Source organism: Natator depressus, chromosome 2 (genome assembly GCF_965152275.1).
Source record: "Natator depressus isolate rNatDep1 chromosome 2, rNatDep2.hap1, whole genome shotgun sequence".
Classification (NCBI taxonomy): Eukaryota; Metazoa; Chordata; order Testudines; family Cheloniidae; genus Natator; species Natator depressus.
In genome coordinates, this window is record NC_134235.1 from 190,872,801 (window position 1) to 190,896,559 (window position 23,759).

Below are 23,759 nucleotides of genomic sequence, written 5' to 3' on the forward strand. Positions count from 1 at the left end.
CGCGGTAGATCTTTTCCCATCCCTGTCTCTGAATCTGTATATGCAAGAACAACATAGCTCCTACAACGGCTCAACCAGAAAGGAGTCTTCTCTTTCGTTCACTTCAAAACCTGTGGACCACGTAATTCTCTCTATTCCCCAGGCTTGTCTACACTGGCACTTTACAGCGCCTCAATTCTTTTGCTCGGGGGTGTGAAAAAACACCCCCCTGAGCGCTGCAAGTTTCAGTGCTGTAAAGTGCCAGTGTAGACAGTGCACCAGTGCTGGGAGCCGCACTCCCAGCCCTGGTAGCTACTCCCCTCGTGGAGGTGGGTTTTTTCCTAGCGCTATGCCGCGACTACACAAGCCACGTTAAAGCGCTGCCGTGGCTTTAACATTGCCAGTGAAGACGTTGTGGAGTGTGTTTAGGATATACAGTAAATCCAGCTTTGGAATGGAGGACTCCGAGTCAGCTCAGAGTGCCTGGTAATGGGGATAGGAAAATGCAATAGACACGTTAAATCCAGGCAGATTTCCTTGGGTTGTAATTTGATTCACCAGTGAGAAACAGATTGATTTTACAGATTGTTAAGCAGAAATGATCATTTGCTCCTCTGAGAAAAATCTGAAAGATAAAACCTGCTCACCAGTGTAACCATGGAGCCACTGTGGATAGTGCTGGGTGTGCCAAAGCAGGAAACAGCAGTTATCTTGTGGCACACTGAGGTCCTCTCAGAGCCAGGAAATGCCGTCACAACCTGTAGCCGATAAAACAAACAAGCCCAGAGGGGGTTATGGAGATGCATGGAAAGCATTTTTAGAACAGCACAAAAGAGCTGAAAACAGCATAAACTGTGTTTTGTTTAAATAAATCCTTAGCCCTTCCTTTCCGCCCCCCATGCCAGTGACACTTCTGGCAGGTTCTCACACTCTCAATCCAGCTAATTCTTTTACTTTTCATTATGAATTCAAAAAGAAACTTGCAAGCATAAAGAATCCATAACAGAAAAAAAGAAAGCAAATGCTCCTTCCCCTTGCTAATGTCCTTTAGTGGTGTTTAAACTTATGGAAGATGAAAGAGTTAAAACAAAATGAAATACAGTATGACATCAATAGGCCAAATCCTTAAGCTTTTACTCAAGCAAAATCACTGAAGTCAATTGAAATGTTGTCTCAATAAGCACTGAGTGAAAATTAAGAAAGGGCTTTTGAGGACTAGTTTTTTGATGATTAGGTCAGATACTTTCGGAGCAATTTTAACTCCCCCAGAGCACACCAAGGGGAAACTGCGGCTCTAAACATTTCCCACTGCTAATTCAGGCACGAGGACGTCAGTTCTTTTATTATACATATTTACTCAACAGGGGAATTCTGCAGGAGAACTGTTGTTGTAACAATCACTGTAATAAGAACCTGGGGTAACTGCAGCAGTATGGCTGAGAAAATTAAAATAATGTGCCTGGAATGGATGCTTCCTCTTACAAAAATACTGCTAAGCATTAGGCAGTACACACACACACACACACAAAATACATAACATAGAGCGTGTTGGATGTATTATTTGTCTACCTGTCAGGTTCTAGATCAGGAAGAAGCAAAATTACTGATAGATGATGCAGTGGAAGTGCCCAGCGATGTGCATTATTAATTAGTCCCTGGTTGTTAGGTTTTAGAACAGTGCAGTGGGTCTAACTACCCTACTTGCTTCTGGGGCAACTTATTCCTTGTCCTCCAGCAGAAACCAGATACCAGTAGAGCCAGAGATCAGAGACTAACAAAGGCTAGTTGAAGGATTATAAGGGAGTTTACTAGAATTTTTGCTCAGGCAAGGATGGACCAATGGCCTGCCCGCTCTCTTCTGAGGCCTGAAAGATCCTTCCTCATTCCTGAAAGCATGTTAAATGGCCTTTCCCCTACAGCAAATTCTTCAGGGCTCCCCCAGTAAGGATTAATTCCAGATCAATGCAAGATTTTTCAGGGGGAGGGCTGGAGGCCCCTGCACCCATCAAGCAACTAAATCTGTCACTACAGTTGCCAACACTTTGGCACTGCTCATAGATAGGATTATCAGTTCTGGTTGGACATATTCCTGGAGGTTTCATCACATGATATAATCTTTAATTAAAGATTAATCTTTAATTCCTGGAGATTCTAGGACAATCCTGGAGGGTTGGCAACCCTACTCATATAGCAGAGAGATCCCCAAACCCTTAACATACAGCAATGAGGTAACCCCACTTGTACCCTAGCAACAGCATGATAGGAACTACATGGTGTCCTCCAGAGGACGCTGTGCAAAAGATTAGGGGGATTCACTGTCACTATACTTTGAGCAGAAGAACCGATAGAGGATGGAGGAGTTTATTACTCCCTGATGTCTGATTTGGAGTGGGATGGTGAAGGTGCAAGAATTTCTGCCTCTTTGGTAGGAACAGTAGTCCTAATTAGCAGTATCTAGAAAGCCCTGCCAGAGAGGGAAGTCTGGCACCCTAAAGACCACAGAGGAGTCCCCTGACAGTGGTGGGAGGGAGGGTGAGAAGAGGGGCATCCCCCAAGAAGACAATAAAACTAAGTGTAGGGGGATGGGTGCCTGAAATATAAGGGAAGAAGGTTGACAGGAGTTTAGGGGAAAGGATCTCAGTGTGAGGGTAGGAAAGTGTGTGTTTTCTTGGAGGTATAGATTTTCTTGACCCTAACCTCCAAGCTGTAGCATAGTCGAGGGTAAACATGGGTAAACAGAGTTTACCTACTTCTCATCTGGGGACCATGGAGTTTAGGTTAGTTTTACCCACTACTTTTTTACCACTACATAACTCTCTCCAAAGTAACCTATAGGGCTGAACCAATGTCAACTCATGCAGGGGTAGGTAAGCGTGGCTTCACAAATCAAACTTGGCAAGCTTTACCCATCCTTCATTTAAATTACGATACAAGTTGCAGGCTGTGGTGATGCATTAAAATAAACCACCACTAATTCACTTCTCCACTACATTTACAAAACCCATCCTAAGCCCAGAAACTTGTGTGACTTTGGCACAAAAAAGCGTCATGCCAAAAAAAGCTACTGAAATAACTTATTGCCATTCTGTATAAAAAGTGAGTAACCTAAATGTGATGCTACTCCATCTCTATAGCCCTTTACCTAGATCCAAACGTTGTGGGCTCAAATTTTACATTGACTTACATTTCATGTGATTTTATGGTCTCCAATGGCATCACACGGGGTGCAAATCAGCACACAATTTGGCCCTATATCCTTTATTGGTACATTAATTCCTTCCCTTCCAGCCTTCTTTTTCCCACCTCTTACATGTGGTTTGAACCAATTCAGTGGAATGAGTACATTTACAACATTGCAGAACTAGCCAGCTTTCTGTTCATAGCCTTAGGAGACACCGTCAGTCAGCAATCCTGAATTCAAGTACTGATTAGACAGCACAGAAAGCAAAACATAAGGCCATCGTTTCTCAGCCTGCAGCAGCAGTTTGGAATAGAAAGCTATTAGTAATCCCCTCTGTGTAGCTATCACTGCAAATAAGAGTTTTTTGTGGATTACCCCAGGATGTAAATTTCATATTTTAAAACTTCGTTGTGGCTGCTGAGTCTGAGAGTACAAAATAAGCTGTTAGCAGTAATAGATATATAACCAAGAGTGTTTAGGGTGTAACTTCTGTTTCAGAGGGCTTGATTAAAGGCTCAGATTAGAGTATCAGTTAATACATTTATATTTATATTGTCAGACTGATCTGAAACTAACAAAATCATTAGAAACAAGAAAAAAATCAAGCTGATTAAATCAGCTAGCCCTGCTTTATGCAAAACACGCAAACATTTTCCTTTTGTCCTCTTTTTTGCATGAGTTTTTGTTTGTTTGTTTGGTTGTTTTGAGGTTTTCTTTGTTTGTTTGTTTAAAGAGAGAAAGGTTCAGCTGTTTAAGACTAAATCAGGAAGAAAAAGAAAATGCCAATTTAGGAGTTTGTAGGTATGCCCGGCTCAAAGCCTGAATAGGGGGTAGGGATACAGATTAAGGAGCATCTCCTCATCCCAGTATGTGTCAGGAATGGATATGTGGCTCTCCTTAGTGTGAAGGGGACTTATACACATAACTCTCATAGAGTTTATAGGCTGAGTGCCTCTGTCACTTTTCCCTTCACACCTGGAGGAAAGGCTGAGTCAAGAGCCATCTGCTGCCTTTGCATGCCATCAACAGACACAGGTGAGCAAGTTCTCAGCCAAATGGGTCTTATCTGGGAGCCTTGCCAGGTGGAAGAAACAGGCAGAAACAAGCATCAGGGTCAGAAAAAAGTGTATTTTTGTCCCAGCTAATACTGAGGAAGCATCTCCCACAGGGCTTGAAATGAGACTCATGGCTGGCATTGCTACATATGCGTCTATGGAAAGAGATGAGAATATACCCTAACTGTCCGGTCTAAAAAAACCCCATGTTCCACAGCCATATAATATGTCACTGTTAGACTTTCACTGAGCATACAATAGAGCTCAACAAACAAGTCCAAAAATGAGGGACTGCCAACATGTCTCTTTTTGCTCATAGAAAAACTATGCACCAGTTCTTTCTTGCCCATCTTGTGCAGGCAGTTTCATTAATCATTTTCTCAATAACCATTTGCTTCTAATGTTCATGGCATATCCTGAGGCTGGAAAAGGATGTACAGCTGGAACGTATGGTCCCAGCAATGGCTAGCTGGCATGGTTTGAGGATCTGTGTTGCACAGACTCTTAGACGCTATGATGATGGGCACATCAGAATTTCATAAAGAGTAGAGCTGGGCAAATAAACTGTAACCACTCGGCTTTCTTCGGTTTGTGAGTTGCCTGGGGACAGATTGCAATTTTCAGGAATTTATGCACCAAATAATTTATCTTTGAATCAATCCTGGGCTATAGATTATTCATGAGCAGTTCATTGGCAGTACTCAGTGTTCAAAACCAAACTGTGATCTGACTGGACACATAGTTTAATGGTTCCTGACTAGAGGTGAAATTCCACATTATGCCCAGGATCACTCAAGGTTTATGCAATACCCGAGTGCCACTACAGTGCATAGCCCTTGTGCAAGCTCCTTGGCACAGGGGTGAATTTCACCCTGCATTGGAATAATCCTTCAGATCAGGTTCCTGATGCAAAACACTCATGTTTACAAATTCAAAACTCACGTTCTGTGACTATTCTCCACTATGTGCTGTTCTCACAAACTTTCCTGCCAGCAAACACATTAACAGGAATACCAGAGGAAAGCAAAAACATAAGAAGTGCTAGCACAGTTAAAGTAAAGGCAGTAACTAAAAGTTGGAATAACTTTTAGCCAAAAATAAAGGCTATTGATGTCACCGACCTTGTTTGCAGTATCCATATTTCAAGCCTAGGCGTAGCAAACAGAAGTGAAGTAGCCTGAATTCAGTGGGACAGCCAGGCCACTCTGAGCTTGATGCACCTTGAAAGCAAAGCTTTTCTGGATGCCATGAGACAAACCTTCCATTGTTTGCATTATTGGAGAACACACAGAATGCTATTTAAAGGTGATTGTCATGGCTGGATCATGGGTGACCAGATCTCCAGTAATAGGATCAAGAGTCCAGGGTCATGAGACAGGAGTCCAGTGTTGACTGGGTCAGGACACCAGTGGGGTTGGGGGGTCAGAGGCAGGAGACAAACTGGAGATCAGAACCAGCAGTCGAGAACACAGTCAGGATACCAAAGAGTCAGAGACAGGAGACAAACTGGAGGTCAGGAACCACAAGTCAGATGCCAGGAATCAAGCTGGTTTGGAATGCCAGGAGTTCAAGCCAGGGAAGGAGAAGTGGATAGAAGGAAGCACAAAGCACACAGTCTAGAATGGGGTAGAACCCAGTTGTTCAGATGGCTTCCTGTTTCTGCTGCTGGCTTAAGCAGAGCCAGTGGGCCAATTAACTGCTATGGGACTCTACCAATGAGCCCTCTGGTAAGCTGCTGCCAGATGGAGGGTTGGCACATGGGCTGCTTCCATGAATACTGCTGGCCAGTAGGGTAGAGTGAGGGGGAACTAGCATAGAGATCTGTGTTTACCTGCCAGAACAGGCCTGCTTGAACCAGGAACATATGTATTTACAAGACTGTAAATGTATTGGATTTGCTATTGTCCGAATGCTGACCATGTGCAAGGAAACATAATTCTGGAAACGTCTTCCACAGCCAGACCTACAACATCCAGGTTCCAAGGACAGGCTGAAGAAAGTGGCCCTGCATCATGTGCAAATTCGGTGACAATTGGAGAATTTGATTCTTAGTAAAATGACAATTTCTTACTAGGCAGAATGGGACATGTAGGTCTACTTCCCCAGGTCTACTGATCAAGGTGGATGGCAGAGTTAAAGTGATGGCTCCACCTACTCCCTTTTCAAGTTGCTCATGAACTACACAAGGGTGGTGAGGGCAGCTAGTCCTTCATCTCACTGCATTATTTATTAGCTCGATAGTACACATCTACCACCACAAAAACCATTTACCATATGGCACTTTGCTACAGATCTTTGCTGGTACTGTAGTATGCACACACTTTTTAAACACAATGATGGTATCACCCTAGAGTACTGGTTTTCTAGGAAGTAAGTATTTAGGGAGAACACACTGGTACTAGGTGCCCCTCTGCAAGTAAATTTGCCTATAGCTTTACTTATGGTCAGTAATGCCCAACTGTCAAAAAATTCGATTCTTGGGCTGCACTTTTACCAGTTTCTTCCATGCTTCTCATTCCAGCCCAGTGACCTAGCCCATTTGTCCCCATTATGTGTAATTAGCACAGTAAAGCAGGGGCTATACTGGTCATGGTAAACCTCACATGTATGAAACACGAGAAAGAGGAGCAAATTATTTTGCAATCTGTCTCTCTTTTCACAGCCATGCTCTTTTGGGTACGCAGGCAGCCAAACCTAATTTATTGCTCTTTGTAAATTATTGACCTATTTATTAAATTGAAATGTATCCTACCTGTCCTGAGCAAGCTACCTACCTGGAACAATCATTCCATTTTTATGCCATTGGAAATCATTCTTTCACTATATCATTAAAACTATTTATCCTGTTTCTTTTTCTTCCCCACCAGATACTCACTAAATTAAAATAAAGCAAGAGAAATGTGCTAAAGAAGGGTTGGGCTTGTTAAAGCAAAAATATATTTGGCCTCATCATAGTATCTGCTTAGAAATACCTCAGGCTTAGTTACCATTCAGTTAAATAGTTTCCCAAATGCACAGAAATTGGAAACTCCAGAGCAAGGCTGGAGGTTATTGGCAGTGAAGCTTTTGTGTTCATATACCTGCTAGGTATCTAGCTTTCGTTAATTTTTTTTCTGGTATTAAAAACACAGATATGTGCTCAAAATATAGTTATAAAGTTTAGCCATTAGTGAATGGAAAGCACGTAAATGCAAAGCTTGTATCAACATGGTACCAGGCTACAGCGTATTTAGGTTGAATTTATGGGATTATTTTACTGTATGGTTTCAAAAAGAGCCCTATTTAATACATGCATTAAACAACATTAAACATTAAAAATAAAATGAAGACAAATAAAATCCTTATTAAACCTACTAGCATTATGGTTAATGCAGGGTTGAAAGTTGGAAATCTGAAAGTTTCTGTAGTCCAATATCTTCTTTTTTAGCCTCATATCATAAAAGCAGCTGCAGTACTTCCCCTTAAAACAAATAACTTCTGGAACAATTTTGTGTCAACAATTTTGTTCAGCCCCAAATGATATAATCTAGATGCCTAACCACATGGCATGCAGATGCAATCAGGGAGTTAGATGTCAAAATACATAATGTTGCTCCTTCTTCCAATACCGGTGTCCCATTCTGACTCCAGCATCAACCCTCTGCCAAACAGTGACAGATGTCTGGGGCCTTTCAAGGTTGACTTCTCAGTAGAGGAGGTCTGGTTGTACCAGTGACATGGAGTGTGGTAACTTCTAAGTGTAATTTGTTTTCTTTACGCATGCACACCAGTTGTGTAATGGAAGTGGTCAAACAGCATGCAGGGCAATCCGTTCTTTCAGGAATCTCAGCCCAAACACCAGTGCTGGTTCCCATGGAACAACTCCACCTCAAGAATTGACTCTAACCAAGGAGCAAGGCAGAAAGCAAACTCTCCTGCTGCTCATACAGCTCCCTCTGCACTGACCACTCCCTCCACAGAGAGCCTTGCATAGCAAAAATGAACAACAACACAGCATGTCTCCCCAACACTCAACATTTGCTTGTTTGCTAAGAAAAAGATTTTGGAAGCCTGCGTCATGGCTCCATCTTGTGACACATGCCAACATGATAATATAGGCACAAATCTGTGTTCACAGAAATGTGGGGACAAAAATGGCGGCTGGGTTGAGGCTACAGTGGCTTTTCTGGATGGTTTCTGCAAGACTTTTTTGTCATCTGAAGCATGCAATGTCATCACACAAACTGTATGGTCGGAACTAAATTGTAAATGGCTTAGTTCATTGTTGGATCAACCTCTTAGTACAAGCTCATGCAGATAAACTAAGTGTGTAATTAAGTGCTGAAAGAATAATTCATTATTTGTAGGCAAGATGTTCCAAAGAAAGAATTTACGGAATCTACCGATATCCAGTATATAAGACTGAATTATTATTTTATGTCTTGAGCACCAATAACATGTTCAAGGCTGCATACATTTATAAAGAAGGTTACTGGACAGAGAATAGTTCATTACCTCAATCTTAGCCTAATTTTAGACCTCAGCACTCAACAGCATCTCCCATACCAAAAGATAATAAATATAGATAAGGATCTTGATGCAGGGCAATTAACTGAAGTAATTCTGGTTCAGGAGAGTGACTCATTTTCATCATATGGCAAAGTCATTAGTGATCTGAGAGCACTTCATAAACTCTTTGGGTGGACTTTAGCTTAGTGTTGGATAGGAAACAGTTGGTAATACAGAAGGAATCTAGTCAAGTTAAGCAACAGCTCGAATGGGAGCAGTACAAGGTATAGTATTAAATACATTGATTTTGCAGCCTTTATTAAGACTTACAAGACTGCAAAGTCCATACTCCCACCCACTGAGCTGCAATTAATACAATTGTGTATCACGCTGAGAAAACCCAGTATTTGTAAGAGCAAAAAATCATATGAGCCTTGTTGAAAAATAGTTCTAGTCCGCCCGGTGGGCCCATCATATAAGGAATGTTGCTAAACACATCACCACCAAAGCATGGGGTGGGGGGGGCGGGGATTGGCCTGATTTCATACAGCAAGTTAAAATAAAGAAATACCTTGTTTATATCGTGTTGAGAGTCAGTAAAATGACGTTGGCGCACAATTTCCCATATTGTGATACCAAAGTAATGGTCATGATTGGCCTGTTGCTAGCTCATATCTATTCATAAAGAGGTGCAATTACTTGCGAAATGAAAATACAATCCCAATCCTGCAAGCAGGTCCATATAGATGGACCCATGTGCCTATGCAGGACTTCAGTGAAATCAATCCATAGGCCCCTGCATGAGTGCAGAGATCCACCCATGTGGAGCTGCTTGAAAGATTGGGGCCTATAGTTAATACTCCGTAAGAATGACACACGTCAAACCAAAAGAACTAGGAAAACTTCTAGTACATTGACACATTTCATTAAAACTTGTACAGCACTCTTCATCTGAGGTACTCAAAGACAAACATCAGTTAATTCTTATAACACCATTGGGAAGTTGGTAAGTAAGTATTTCTATCTAAAATGGATGGGGGAAGGGGAATTTAGGCACAGAAAGGTTGAATAACACTAAACATCACACAGACAGTGGCTGAAACCAGAAGCCCAGTTGTCCAGACCTCTGCTGTAAATATTAAAATATGCTATAAGCAAACACCTGTATTGTTAATGGGATTAGTGCATACATTCCCCCATGAAAAACACCGAACATGCATCTTTGAGGACTTAAATGGTCAATAAATCAAACTGAATTTGGGATTTTTTAAATAGACATAGGTTTCTAAAATGGAGATCAGATTGATGAATTGCAATTCATGAAATTCCCGAAGTCACAGTGATGTTCTGAGGATAAATACATTAAAGATAGTGATGGGGGCCATATAAGTACCTAAGATAGATAGATGAATATGCTTTTGCTTTGGAGAGAATATCAGCATCAACAGACAATGCAAGAGAGATGGTTAGTACCATATGATGGTTAGCTAATGATGGTTAGCACCCATATACTGTAGTACTTTAATCTTCCATGCCCTATCCAAATAGTATCCACTCCAATCCTCACAACACTTCTCTGGAGAAATTAGGAGATATTATCCCTATTTTACAGAGGGAGAACCTGACACTCAGGTGTGGACTGTGGAAGGGCAGATTTAATGTCAACGTGTTCAAATTTGGGTGCCTAAAGTTATGTTACTAAGGGAAAAAACACCAAAGGCTCAAATGGCACCTTGTCAGTCACTTTGCCTTTGAAAATCTCCCCTTAAATCTCATATTTAGGCACCAAAATAAAAATGCAACCTAATTTTCAGAGATGCGGAGCACCACAACTCACACTGACTCTAATAGGAACTATGGACTTTAATAGGAACCACTTTTGTTTGGGTGCCTAAATATTGATTTAGGTGTCGAACTTGAGGCATCCATGTTAGAAAATCTGGCCTATTTCCAGTATTAAAATTGGAGCTAGAAGTGAGGAACTCTGGGCTTTCTGCCCCATGTGCAATCCACACTAATTACTGTTCAACGGCATTCTGCTGTTTGGCAAATCCCTAACATAGAAGAACCAATGGCATTTATTTTGGACAGCTCAATCAGAACTAATTTGATTTTACTGGACCTCATCAGGATCTTTGCAGCTGATACTTAGTGTGATAGCAGCTGTGTCCTTTAACATTTGAGGTAAAATCTGCACCAGGTTCACTCTTGCTGCTTACATCCTCCTTGATCTATCTCCATCCCCTATGCTCAAAGGGAGAGGGAGCTACTTCAGTCAGTGCCTCTTTAGCCATCAGATGCCCTATCTATGATCCCACACATGCCTCATCATGACAGCTATGCCTATCGGGAAGCTGTGGCTGACAGAGCACAGGGCAACACTCTTGGGGGCTGATATAGGTGGAGGGCTCCCAGCTACAGAATTTCTTATCAACAGATATCAGAATGAGTCTGAGCCTGACCAAAGTGGTACTTCTTTTTGCTTCAGACTTCCTGCGGTGATAAAGAAAGAACAATGGCCCAGAGTCACCTCTCATGAATAGCTAGTAAATATCAATGACAGAAACACTGAACTGTGTGCTTTACAGACAGTTTGTGCTCTGATTTGATCTGGTACATGATACTTAGATACCACAGCGATGGGTGCATTAGAAATGCTTACCTAGAGAGACAGCCGGATGCACATTTATTGTACCTATATTTCTGGCTTTATACTCCATCAACATTCCTTTTGCCTTGCTTCTCCGCACACAATGGACAGATAGAAATCTTTACACTGAGGATTTAAATTAAGGTCAGTTTTTGAATCATCACACAACTCTTTTAAACATTCTTGGTAGTTATCTTTAGGTCTCTATCAACTATGCTGGCTCTGATGAGATAAGCAGGGATTTACTGAAGCTTCCACATAACTATGGATATCTCTGAATAATATAAGAACCAACCTGAAACTTCATTCCCATTTTCAACCTAACCAATGCTTTTTGAAGATTCTGGTAAGCTTAACTTTTACTACCCCCTCAACTCATCTCTATTTGTGCACACCTCTGCCTGCCAGAATCAGAAGCAGGAAGATTGAAAACACTTATTTTCATGAGTTTTACAGTCTAATGCTGCAGACCCAAGAGTCTCTGATAGTTGCCATGCACATTTGGGATCAAATGGCGATCTCATTTATACCTGTGCAGCTCCATTGATGCTAATCAGATTATATCAGCATAAAACAGAGCAGAATTTGGACCCTGAATTTTTGGGTGCTTATTTCAACCAAACCTGAACTCCATTCCCCAATCAATACCCTTGAAACCAAAAATGTTACCTTGTCTGACTTAGCACTTGCCAGTCTAGAAAAAACAACCTTCTCCTCAGCCCCCACATGCTTTTTGTGGTGATTGCTTGATAAAATTATACTTATTGTAGTCTAAAGATCACTGGGCTTATGGAATAATCAGTAATTACTTACACACACACACACACACACAAGCTTGGATCTTGTATATGTAAAGTAAAGCAAATGAATCAAGGCCAGATTGTATTTATCTTCCATTGTGTAAGATTGAATACATAGTTAAATTAAGAACAATAGGTATTCATAAATCAGCCTGAGTGCCCATGAGAAACTAGTCTTCTAATTAAATAAGAAGAGAATGAGCATTCCTTGTTCCAGGAATTGTTATTTGGTACTGAGGCAGACTATACTGATAGTTAGCAGGGAGACATTTTCTAGCTAGAAGAATCATTCTTTTTTAATTTATAACTATTTTACAAAAACTCACTGCCCCTTAAATTATTATTATTAAAGCAAGTTAAGAAACACAAATTTAATTTTTTTTTCTAAATAAGCATAAAAAAGTTTTAAATCTTTCTTACTGGAAAAAAAAATTCCTTTTCCGCAATGCACAAATATAGAAATAAGTCTGCTCATTTGAATGGTAACTATTGTGTCACTTGCCTTTGTTTTGTCCTTAAGCTAAACAATGTAAAGAAATTAACATCACTCACACAAGAGGAAGTTCTCACACAGAAAACGCATACAATTTTGAAAAAAGAATAGGTCAATTTCTGCTCTCAAGTACACTACCGTAAATCTAGGATGACTCAATTGAAATAATTGCAGTTACTCTGATATAAACTGTAATAAATGACAGAAGAATTTGGTCCAGCATACAGGGTTTGACCCACAGCTGCAGCCACATTGTGCTCATTGGAGCCTTACAGTTACAGATAGTAATGTATATCTTTCCATGGCTCCATGGGGCCGTCCCAGCAACAGGGGATAAACAGCGCCCCCTTTTCCCCCAGTAATGCCCCCACAACCAAGCTTTTAAAATATTCATTATGGGGCATCAGCCATTCTTCAAGTTCAAAAGAAAATGTATGCAGGTTATATTGGGCAACAAAGCCAAGAGATCATGCACTTTTCAAATCATTCATCTGTTAGACACAGACAGTTTCCTAAAATGTACCTCAAAATAAGAAACAAAAATGGAGAATCTCTCAACATTGCCTGTAGTCCATTAGAAAGAACAAGGAACAAGGAGCTTTAGAGACTGGAGAAAACAATTAACTACAGCCTGTATCCACTGCAGTATTTGGCCGGTAGAAGCACAGATAATCAAAGGTTGAAATATGTAAATATATGTTGTATACAAATTGAAAATGCCAAGTCATTACTCAGATCAGCAGCCTAGGAGTCTGACTCTGATCTCACAGTAGTGCAAATCAGGAGTAACCCCACTGAAGTCCAAATGAGGTGATAGAATTAGACCTGAGGCTATATTGATTTCATGTTAATTAATGTTTAGTTTGCAGTGGTTGGTTGATAGTCCATGGAAGAAAATCAAGTTATTCAAATGTTCAAATACTAAGAACCTAATTACATGATACATTTGCAGCTCACTGTCTACACTGAGGGAGATTTAAATATTCTGTCGTGCATAACAGCTTAGAGCCTGAGCCAATGCCCATTGAAAGCAATAGGAGCCTTTCTATCAAGGGTGTTGGAACAATTTTTATAGGGGGTGCTGAGAGCCATTGAACCAAACTGTAAACCCTGTATATAATGGAAACCATTTCAAGCTAGAGGGTGCAGCAGCACCCCCAGCACCCCTCGTTCCAGCACCTATGCTTTCTATTGACTTAAATGGGCTTTTGGATCAGGACTTTATTGCACAAAATGAGTAATTAGCTTCTGGCCATGCATTCTGGTGCAATGGTTACAACCCCAACCTATCTGGCTACAATCCATACAAAATGGGATGTTGTATTAATTTAGATGGAATAAAGGGACCCAAAGAGTCCAAGGTGTTAACACGACCCTGTCACTATCCACATCCAGTGTTAAACACGCTTCGGGGTTTGGCATACAGAGACCTCAACCTAGCATGGCAAAGACACTGTTAAAAATCTTTTCAGCCTTTTATTAAAGATACAGAAAGGAGGAAAAACAGTTAAAACATTTGAAATGTAAAGTATTAAGTAAGGCTCTGATTGTAACAACATCCCTTGTTCCTTTAATTGTAGAATCTATTAATCTAGTTGGCTTTAGAATTTATCAATCTAGTTGCCTCTCTCTGGGCACACGCTTACAACAATATGCAAAACACGCAGTTTTGGCCCCCTAAGCCAGACTGATTAGACAGAAGTAAAAGGAGAGATAGGAAAGAGAAGAAATAAGGTAGGGAAGAAAAAAGACATGGCGGGGGGAGAACAAAGTCTCACATCCAAGCTGTTCTTCGGGATTTAGCTGAAGCTGGTGATATCTGGGTCACTATCTCTGGCCCTGTCTGGTCAGAACATGTCTCAGGATTAGGACGAAGAAGGTCTGGGGCCCCAGGACAGGGGGGATGGCAGCCATGATGTCGAATCTCGCTCCTTGCCTTCTCTCAGCTTTCACTCAGCCAGCATTGCTATAGCCAGCTTCCCCTCCCCCAAGTCACTTTCTGAGGACCCCAAAAAGGGGAATGGTGGGTGGACTAATCTGTCCTCTTATTACTGTATCCACCAATTTTGGTTCATTGATTTCCTATTGCACACTTTTCCTTTTTTTTTAAACTAAGCATGATCTTAACACAGTCCTTGAGTTACACCAGTTGGCTTTTTGTTTGAACTAATTCAGTCTGTTTCAGTTTTGCACATTTCCCCATCAACATCTGTTGTTCTATATTATTATGACATCATATTTTACACTCACTTTTACAGTTGAGTTCATGGTTAGGGTAAATGTGGAGGCCCAACTATGAGACGAGGTATAGAACATCTCATATATTTCTCTTGAGACACCTCAGTTGTATCTTCTGGAAGATTATTTCTTGAAGAGATCTGGGTTTGAGCTGATGTGACTTATTGTAGGGGATTATAGCCCTGTCTACATTAGATACATTATGCCAAAAATCCCCTGGTTACTAATATTTGTTCAGCTTCAATGATGTTAGCAACTTTAGAGTCCTCAAGCAGATAGGCTGCTGCTGGCATTTTACCCATGGTGTCATCTACCTCCGCTCAAGTTGGGAGTTAGACACTCTTGAAAATCGTACCCCTAATCAACTCAGTATTTAATATGCTTTGCGCGTGGGCTCTAAATATTGCTAATACCAATGGGGCTGTAACAGTATTCCAGCAGTGGGACATTTTTGCAAAATATTCCATGTGAAGCCAAGGAACAGAGAGCATGTCTCAGACATCAGGTCAGTAGCATATTTCAGTAGCACTATTCAGTAGCAGCTTATCAGAGATTTTTTAGTCCTTTCAGTGATTCATTGCTGTTTCTGTTTTGTGGACTTATAAAAGCACTCAGTGTCTGTACTGTCTAAACAATTCTAAACATCAGCATTTTTAAGGGATGATGGCTACTGAATTCCCTTCTTAAATATGAGATAGGCTTTATTCCTCAGATCTCCGTGTGAGTGACCATTGTATAAAACTACCCCACACTCCAAGTGCCTGCAAATCATACTGAATTCCATTGTGGCTCACTGTATGCTTTGTTCCATAAAAACGTCATTTAGGAAGTTTCCTTGCCACTTTGCTTTTGCTGTTTTTGCATTAACTTGGTAAAACACCAAAAACAGATCCCAGAAGAGACAAAACCCCATTTTATTGATTCATTTACCTTCAATACCATTCATTTAATGGTATTGAAGGTATTATTGAAGATGCTGGTCAGGAAGATAACCAATGAAACTCCTTCTCCAGCACTCTCACTTTGAATGCGAGCACCTAATACAGCAATAGAGAATACTGTCCAGAGCGGGGACCCCACTTTTGCCCTAGATCAGAGGTGGGCAAACTATGGCCTGAGGGCCACATCCGGCCTGCGGGACCCTCCTGCCCGGCCCCTGAGCTCCTGGCCCGGGATGCTAGTCCCCGGCCCCTTCCCTGCTGTTCCCCCTCCCCCACAGCCTCAGTGCACCATGCCGCTGGGCAGGACAGTTGCAGAGCCACGGCTTGACCCGGTGCTCTGGGCGGTGCGGCTGTAGCACCGCCAGCCACCGGTGCTCCAGGCAGCATGGTAAGGAGGCAGGGGGGGTTGGATAGAGATCAGGGGTCGGGGATGTGAATAGAGGGCAGGGCGGTCAGAGGGAAGGGAACGGGGGGGGTTGGATTGGGCAGGAGTCCCGGGGAGCAAGTCAGGGATGGGGGGGGTTGGATGGGGTGACAGGGGCCAGTCGGTGGGGGATCTGGGGGTGGTCAGGGGACAGGGAGTAGGGGGTGGTGGATGGGGTAGGAGTCCTGGGGGGGCCATCAGGGGCGAGAAGCGGGGGGGGGGTCGGATAGGAGGTGGGGGCTGGACCAAGCCTGGCTGTTTGGGGAGACACAGCCTCCCCTAACCGGCCCTCCATACAATTTTGGAAACCCGATATGGCCCTCAGGCCAAAAAGTTTGCCCGCCCCTGCCCTAGATTTTAATACTCAATCCTATGAACCACATTATTTTCCTGGCCAGTGTGATGTGAGATGTAAGTTTTCATGCCACTTTACTCCTGCGCACGGTAAATGTCAGCTATTGTTTAAAACAGGGGTTCTGAACCTTTTTCTTTCCAAACGCCGCTCTTCCCCCCCGCCCAGCATGCTCTAAACACTCCACAGCCTACGTGTGCCACAACTGTTTTACTGCATATAAAAGCCAGAGTCAGCATTAGGGGGTTGCAAGCAGGGCAACTCCCAGGGCCCTACACCACAGGGGGCCTCGTGAAACTGAGCTGCTCAGGCTTCAACTTCAGCCCCAGGTGGCAGGGCTTGGGGCAGTGAGGTTTCAGCTTTCGGCCCTGGGCCCCAGTGAGTCTAATGCTGGACCTGCTTGGCAGGCCCTCTGAAACCTGCTCATGGCCCCCCAGGGAACCTTGGACCCCTGGTTGAAAACTGCTTATTTTAAAAAACAAAATATGAGTAGCCCCGAGTGGGAATACAGCTCCTTCATTATCTTGCCATAAAGTCACAGAGGAGACACATCGTCACTACCATTGTGCTGAACTCAAAACACAGGATGTTGGCCCTTTTAACGTGTGGGCAAAATTAAAGAGAGAGAAAACCAACAAACAAACAGGAAAGTAGATTCCAAAAGGAATTGGTTTAAAGTGCAGATAAAAGTGTACAGTTCAGTACAAGCACAGATTGCTAAACTTAAATCTTATAAAGAAAACGATTAAGGCAACATTATTTTTCCCCATTGTTCAATGTAAACTAAACTAATAGTCAAAAAATCAAGAAGGATGGGGGAAGGAGACTCCAGATGACAGCTGCATTTTTTATTACAGTCCCTCCCCATGCTCCATCCTGTAGAGCTGAAACATCAATATAGTTCACATGCCAGCTCCCAAGTAAATAACACGTATTTCCTGGTTATCTCTAATCTGGGTAGCAATGTGTGTGTACAGGGAGACTGGTGAGTGAGCTGCAGTTCTGACCAGGCATCCTGTTTGGATGGGAGTGTTCTTCACACAAGATCTTGGGGAAGTTGTTCTAGACATTCTAGGTCATGGGAAGCCCCCAAATCATTGATCAATCTGGATTGTTAAATATTGATGGGGGTGTGGACGTAACAAATAGTAAAATATCAGAGAAACAATAACTAGTGTGAAATGCTCCAACCGAAGGTGTTATGTCCTGCCCAACAAGGAAGGCTCATCAACCCCAGATGGACTAAAAGTGGGACCAAAGGGACATTTAATGTCCAAAGGGACATTAAAAGGGACCAAAGACTTTGTTGTTTCCTCTCCACCCTTCCCCCTCCATGTGTCCCATGAAGATGAGACAGAAGCGGGGAAGAAAATAAAAACCCCTAACAAGGAGGAACTGTATCTTTATGCTGCTTGGACTCTGCGTGGCAAGGATTACTAGACATATACAGCTTGCTTATCATAGAAGCATATATTACTTTTTGAAATTTAAGATTGGGACTCATTTGTGTTTATATACGTTTGCCTGCTTTAACTTTGTAAATAACTCCCCATTTCCTTTTCCTATATAATAAATCTTTAGATTGTTCATTATAGGATTGGCTTCTAGCGTTGTCTTTAGTGTGAGATCTAAGGCGCAACAGACCTGGGGTAAGTGACTGGTCTTTTGGGACTGGGAGTAACTCGAATGTTGCTGTGATACTTGGTGTGTGGGACCATCTGTCACAAAGGTAAGCTGGGTGACAAGTCAGATCGGAGTACCCAAACAGACTGTCTGCAACTCCATGTTTAAGCTGTTATAGTGCCTGAAAAGTTTACATTTGCTAATTGGTTGGTGAAATATAAGTATAGAACTCACAGCCAATCTGGGGTTTGAGCCCGGGTTCTTACCAGTCTGCCCTGAGGTTGGTACTCACTCTCTTAAGTCACTGCAGGACAGCTTGACAGTCACTGGCATCATGTTAGAACAAAAAGGAGAGAGAGAAAAGTAAATCACTTGTCTCGAAGGCACTGTTAACATGTTGCGGGACCTGAGGAAACTTCAAATGGTTCAAACACTGATTTGCTGTGGATCTTGGGCACAAATCACTTAATCTATCTGAGCCTAACTTTCTCCATTTACTAACCTTTTTTTTTCTTTCTTTTTTTTTTTTGACAAAACCATTCACCAAAAAAATTCAGAGCATTTTGGGTAGCCATAAAGCTGGTCAATATTTTTCAACACTCACCAACAACAAACAAGTAGATGAAAGCTTGAAAACACACAAAAATTTCTGAAAAATTCCTGTGACATTTTTTTTTCCCCCACCCAGCCAACTCTGCTTGCATCTTTCTCTTGAGGAGGAACCCTGATGCTTTTTTAGTTTACTTTTCTATTATACTTAAAGGAGAGAAGCCTGCCCACAGTTACCCTCGTACAACCCCACTACATTCAGCATCACTGCATGCATGTACCCATGAGATGAATTTGGCACCATTGCTTTAGAACTTTCTCCCATTCTTCAAATGTCACTGGGGCCTGATCCTGCATTCCCCATGCACCCAAAACTCTCACTAAAGCCAGAGCAGCGTGGAAGTTTTGAATGTGCAAGGGAGGCAGGATTCATTCTCTTCTTTGCTTTCATGAAAAATTAAGTACCCTTGTATTATGTTCTGTGAATCCATTTCCTACTATGCTGAATACAGGTAGTTTGGGGTTCCAAGCTTTTCCCGCTGTCTAATAGTAAGCAGGTGTTTTCCCAATATAATATACAGTACTTAGGGTGGTTATTCTGATCTTAGTTACTTACACTGAAACCCCAGTGAAGAAGTCAATGAACTTACAAATAGTGTGGGACAACAATCAGGCATGTCTTTAGAAATTTGTCTGTTTTTAAAGATATTTAATGTCCATTGTACAGGAATTCTGTGAGCTCTTTAGAGAAAAACGCTCAAATGAGGACCACTGGAGGGAACTAGCTAACAGGATTTACTTTGAACTTATCCAGTATGAATTGAATATATTAGAAATAATGAATCATTACAAGCTGATGGCTTAGAATGCTAAATCCTCATTTAGTTTAAATATACTAGAGCTGCACAGGAATGATCTTGGAGGGTAATGAAAAGAAAAATAATGACAGATTACCCAGTTCACTAACTTCACTGATTAAAATCTTTCTCTATAATGAGCAATATAAAACACACTTTTTGTTCAAGTTTCAAGTAGCTCACTATGTTATTTGGGACAAATCTGAGGTCCAGGTTACAAAGGCCAGAAATATAGGCACTAAATCATTTTTAAATTCTCACTCCTAAATTATATCCTGGCTACAATGACATTGCAATAATTGATTTTAAGACTAAATGTGTGGGCGGGAACCCCAAATATCAAGTTTTGCAAATTGTGAGTGAATAGATTTATACCAGCTAAGGATCTTATTCATTAATTTTGGAAGCTGGTAGTTTGGAGTACTCTGGGAGATGGAACGTTGCCTGGTCCAGCTACACCAAAAGGAGGACAGGAGACAAGGGTTGCCAATCCTCCAGGATTGTTCTGGATGATGAAATCTCCAGGAATTCGTCCAGCCCAATGCTACAGGAGACACTGAATATGGTTTAATCAGGCCACAACTTTATTACTAGAGGTCTGGTATTACCCAGCAGATAAGTGTTCAGTGCAGGTAACCTCATGATCATTTGAATAACTACCTGGGGGCTTCTGCCAGCTCCTCCGTTTTCCATCCTGGTCCCCAGCCAACCCGTTGCTGGCACCTTACCATCCACTCCCCCTCAAATGAGGGTTAAGGTGGTCTATAAAGGGGGGGGAGTTGGCTCACTGCCGTACCATTCACAGGTGCCCTGATCACCCCTTCCCCCCCAAGTCTGCTTCTTTAACAAACACCTCCTGTAAGTCCTTTACCAAGCCATTTATCCAGTCACTGTACCTTCCCTGGGGAGTACCTGCACTGGACAGCCACCCCACACTTACTGAATGAGTTGCAACATCATAGCCTAACTCCCTTCCCTACTCACCATAACAACCCCTCTTGCTCTGGGGAAGATTACAAAAAACAAAACAACATTCCACCAAGGTCAGGCTCCTGGTGAGGGGAAAATTCTTTGCAGCCCGCCGAGAAAGGAGTGGTTAGTGCGATACCCACAGCAGGTCCCTACCAAATCTGGTATTTTGCCACTTCCAAGGGCAGGCAGGCTGGGTGCTGCTCTGCCTGGTCCAAGGAAAAAGGGCTCCTCCTGCTGGGCTCATCAGTTCCCCAGCCCTTCTGGTCCCTGGGTGATGAGTCAGCATTACCATAGTGACTCACGCTACATTTGCAGCAGCTTCTTGCCTCTGTCTCACCTCCTACCCTTTCTCCCAGCCAGCTGGACAATGCCCCCACTCCCTGCACCCTGCTTAGGGTGCGATGTGGTCAAACACACAGAGGGGAGAAAGAAAGGGGAAAATGCACCCGTCAATGCTGGTTGACCCTTTGAGACAGATACTGAGAAGCCTTGAAGAGAACGAAAGATAAGGGACCCAGCACTGTTAGTTGTCCATCCGAGGAGTTTTTAAACTCATAATAAAATGTAACTAATCAGTTTAGTTAGAAAAAATGTTTTTATTACAACCTTAATTAATTCCAATTGAGAAAGAAATGCTTCCCTCAATGTTCTGAAATCCCAAACTGCCAGGGTGTCCTATGCTCAATTCAAAATGGTATGTCTGGCCATATGAATTTTGTCCCATGAGGTTTATAGATTCATAGACTCAAATGTGCTCCATGCTAATGTACAAGTTTTTCGTACTATGGACCAGAATTTCATCTCATTTACACTGGTGTGAATCTGGATAAATCCACTGAGTGAGATCCAAACCCCTTGTAGTCAATGGCAAAACTTCTATTGAGTTAATGAGACTAGAATTTCACCTGTGGATTTCAGTGGAGATACTCCTGATTCATACCAGTGTGAATCTGGCCTTACGTGCTTAGGGTTGTAGGATAAATAAGGTACCAATCAGAGATGCAAAATGGGCTTCAGTATGAATCACAGTGGCAAAATGCTCATCCTTAGAAAATGGAAATGCAAATCCTCGCTGATTTATGCGGAGCAGCCATAGGAGATGGCTAATATTTCACTAATGGAAAAACGAATGTCAGATGGTAGGCATAATTGGAAAAGTACCACAACATTTGGAGTCCCATGAATGATTTATGTATAGCATCACTTTAAGTATGTTTAACTGTTATTTCCCTTTACAATTGGCTTTACATTTATTTATTTATTTTTAGAGGGGAAAGCATCATAGTCACTCTCTCCAAGGGCCTGCCAGGCATTTACAAATAAGACGAGACATTCCTTTAGATGCGCCTTGTTTGATCACAGTATTTTGTTAAGTGTTTATTGGTCCACAAAGATGATATACATCAACATTTTCTTATAATTGTCTTACATCATAATATGTTGGTTGCAGTACTGTTGTAGTTATGTTGATCTCAAGATATTGGTCGCTTGCCTTCTGTCTCTTACATAATAATATTCTTCTTTTCTTTTGCCTTATTAAAATAAGTGGATATCAAGCTGTCAAGGTTCCTTCCCCACTCTGAACTCTAGGGTACAGATGTGGGGATCTGCATGAAAGACCCCCAAGCTTATTTTTACCAGCTTAGGTTAAAAACTTCCCCAAGGTACAAACTTTGCCTTGTCCTTGAACCCTATGCTGCCACCACCAAGCGTATTAAACAAAGAACAGGAAAAAAGCCCACTTGGAGACGTCTTCCCCCCCAAATATCCCCCCAAGCCCTACACCCCCTTTCCTGGGGAAGGCTTGGTAAAAATCCTCACCAATTTGTACAGGTGAACACAGACCCAAACCCTTGGATCTTAAGAACAATGAAAAATCAATCAGGTTCTTAAAAGAAGAATTTTAATTAAAGAAAAGTTAAAAGAATCACCTCTGTAAAATCAGGATGGTAAATACCTTACAGGGTAATCAGATTCACAACACAGAGACTCCCTCTAGGCAAAACCTTAAGTTACAAAAAGACACAAAAACAGGAATATACATTCCATTCAGCACAGCTATTTTACCAGCCATTTAAACAAAAGGAAATCTAACGCATTTCTAGCTAGATTACTTCCTAACTTTTTACAGGAGTTCTGAACTGCATTCCTGATCTGTTCCCGGCAAAAGCATCACACAGACAGACCCTTTGTTCCCCCCGTCCAGCTTTGAAAGTATCTTGTCTCCTCATTGGTCATTTTGGTCAGGTGCCAGCGAGGTTATCTTAGCTTCTTAACCCCTTAGAGGTGAAAGGGTTTTGCCTCTGGCCAGGAGGGATTTTATAGCACTGTGGACAGAAACGTGGTTACCCTTCCCTTTATATTTATGACACAAGCTATTTAAAAATGGGCCAAATCCTACTCTTGCAAACCAGGGGCGGAAGCTGGCCTTTTGCTAGTAGAACAGAAATCTACCTACTTACTTCTACTAAACCTGCCCATCAGAGCTGGTTATTAGAATTACACCAACTTGCAAAGAATTGCAGGAGGGCATGTCAGCACCTCTCCATCATTTTCTTTGTTTTTGAGGGATTTTAAACGGGCTTGCAATAAAATTGCTCTCGGCCAAATACCTGATATCCCTGGTTCTTAGCCTGGAATTTATCAAAATGAATTGACTTCGGTTAAAATATGACTTGGATTATATGTCTTCACAAGGGAGTAAGAGGAAGTAAGAATTCCCCTTATGCCCCTGCACAGCCTACGTAGACATTGGGCCCAGTTACTCTGCACCACCAGAGCAGGTGGGCGGGAAGAGGCAAGAAATCCCACTAGCTGACTAGCACAGGTGAGTTAGCATGGGGCATATGTCATGCTTAACTGCTGTTATAGGTCCCCTGGACCCCAAGCATGAAGCAGGGGAGGAAATATAACTCAGAGCAGGTACTTCTGAAGCACAGTGCCTCTGAAGTCTACCCCAGATTGCTGCAATTTATGTACCACCCCCTTCTTGTTCAGAACTGTACCTAAGGCTACAATCTAGGCCTTTGTTTCAATTTTTGAAAGAAATCCATTTAGTTACGTAAGTTACATACGACTGAAAAAAGGAAGTGTCATGGCTTCACTGAGATGTTTTTCTAAGTTCCTCCCATACAAAGGCAGGTAAAAAAAGACACCT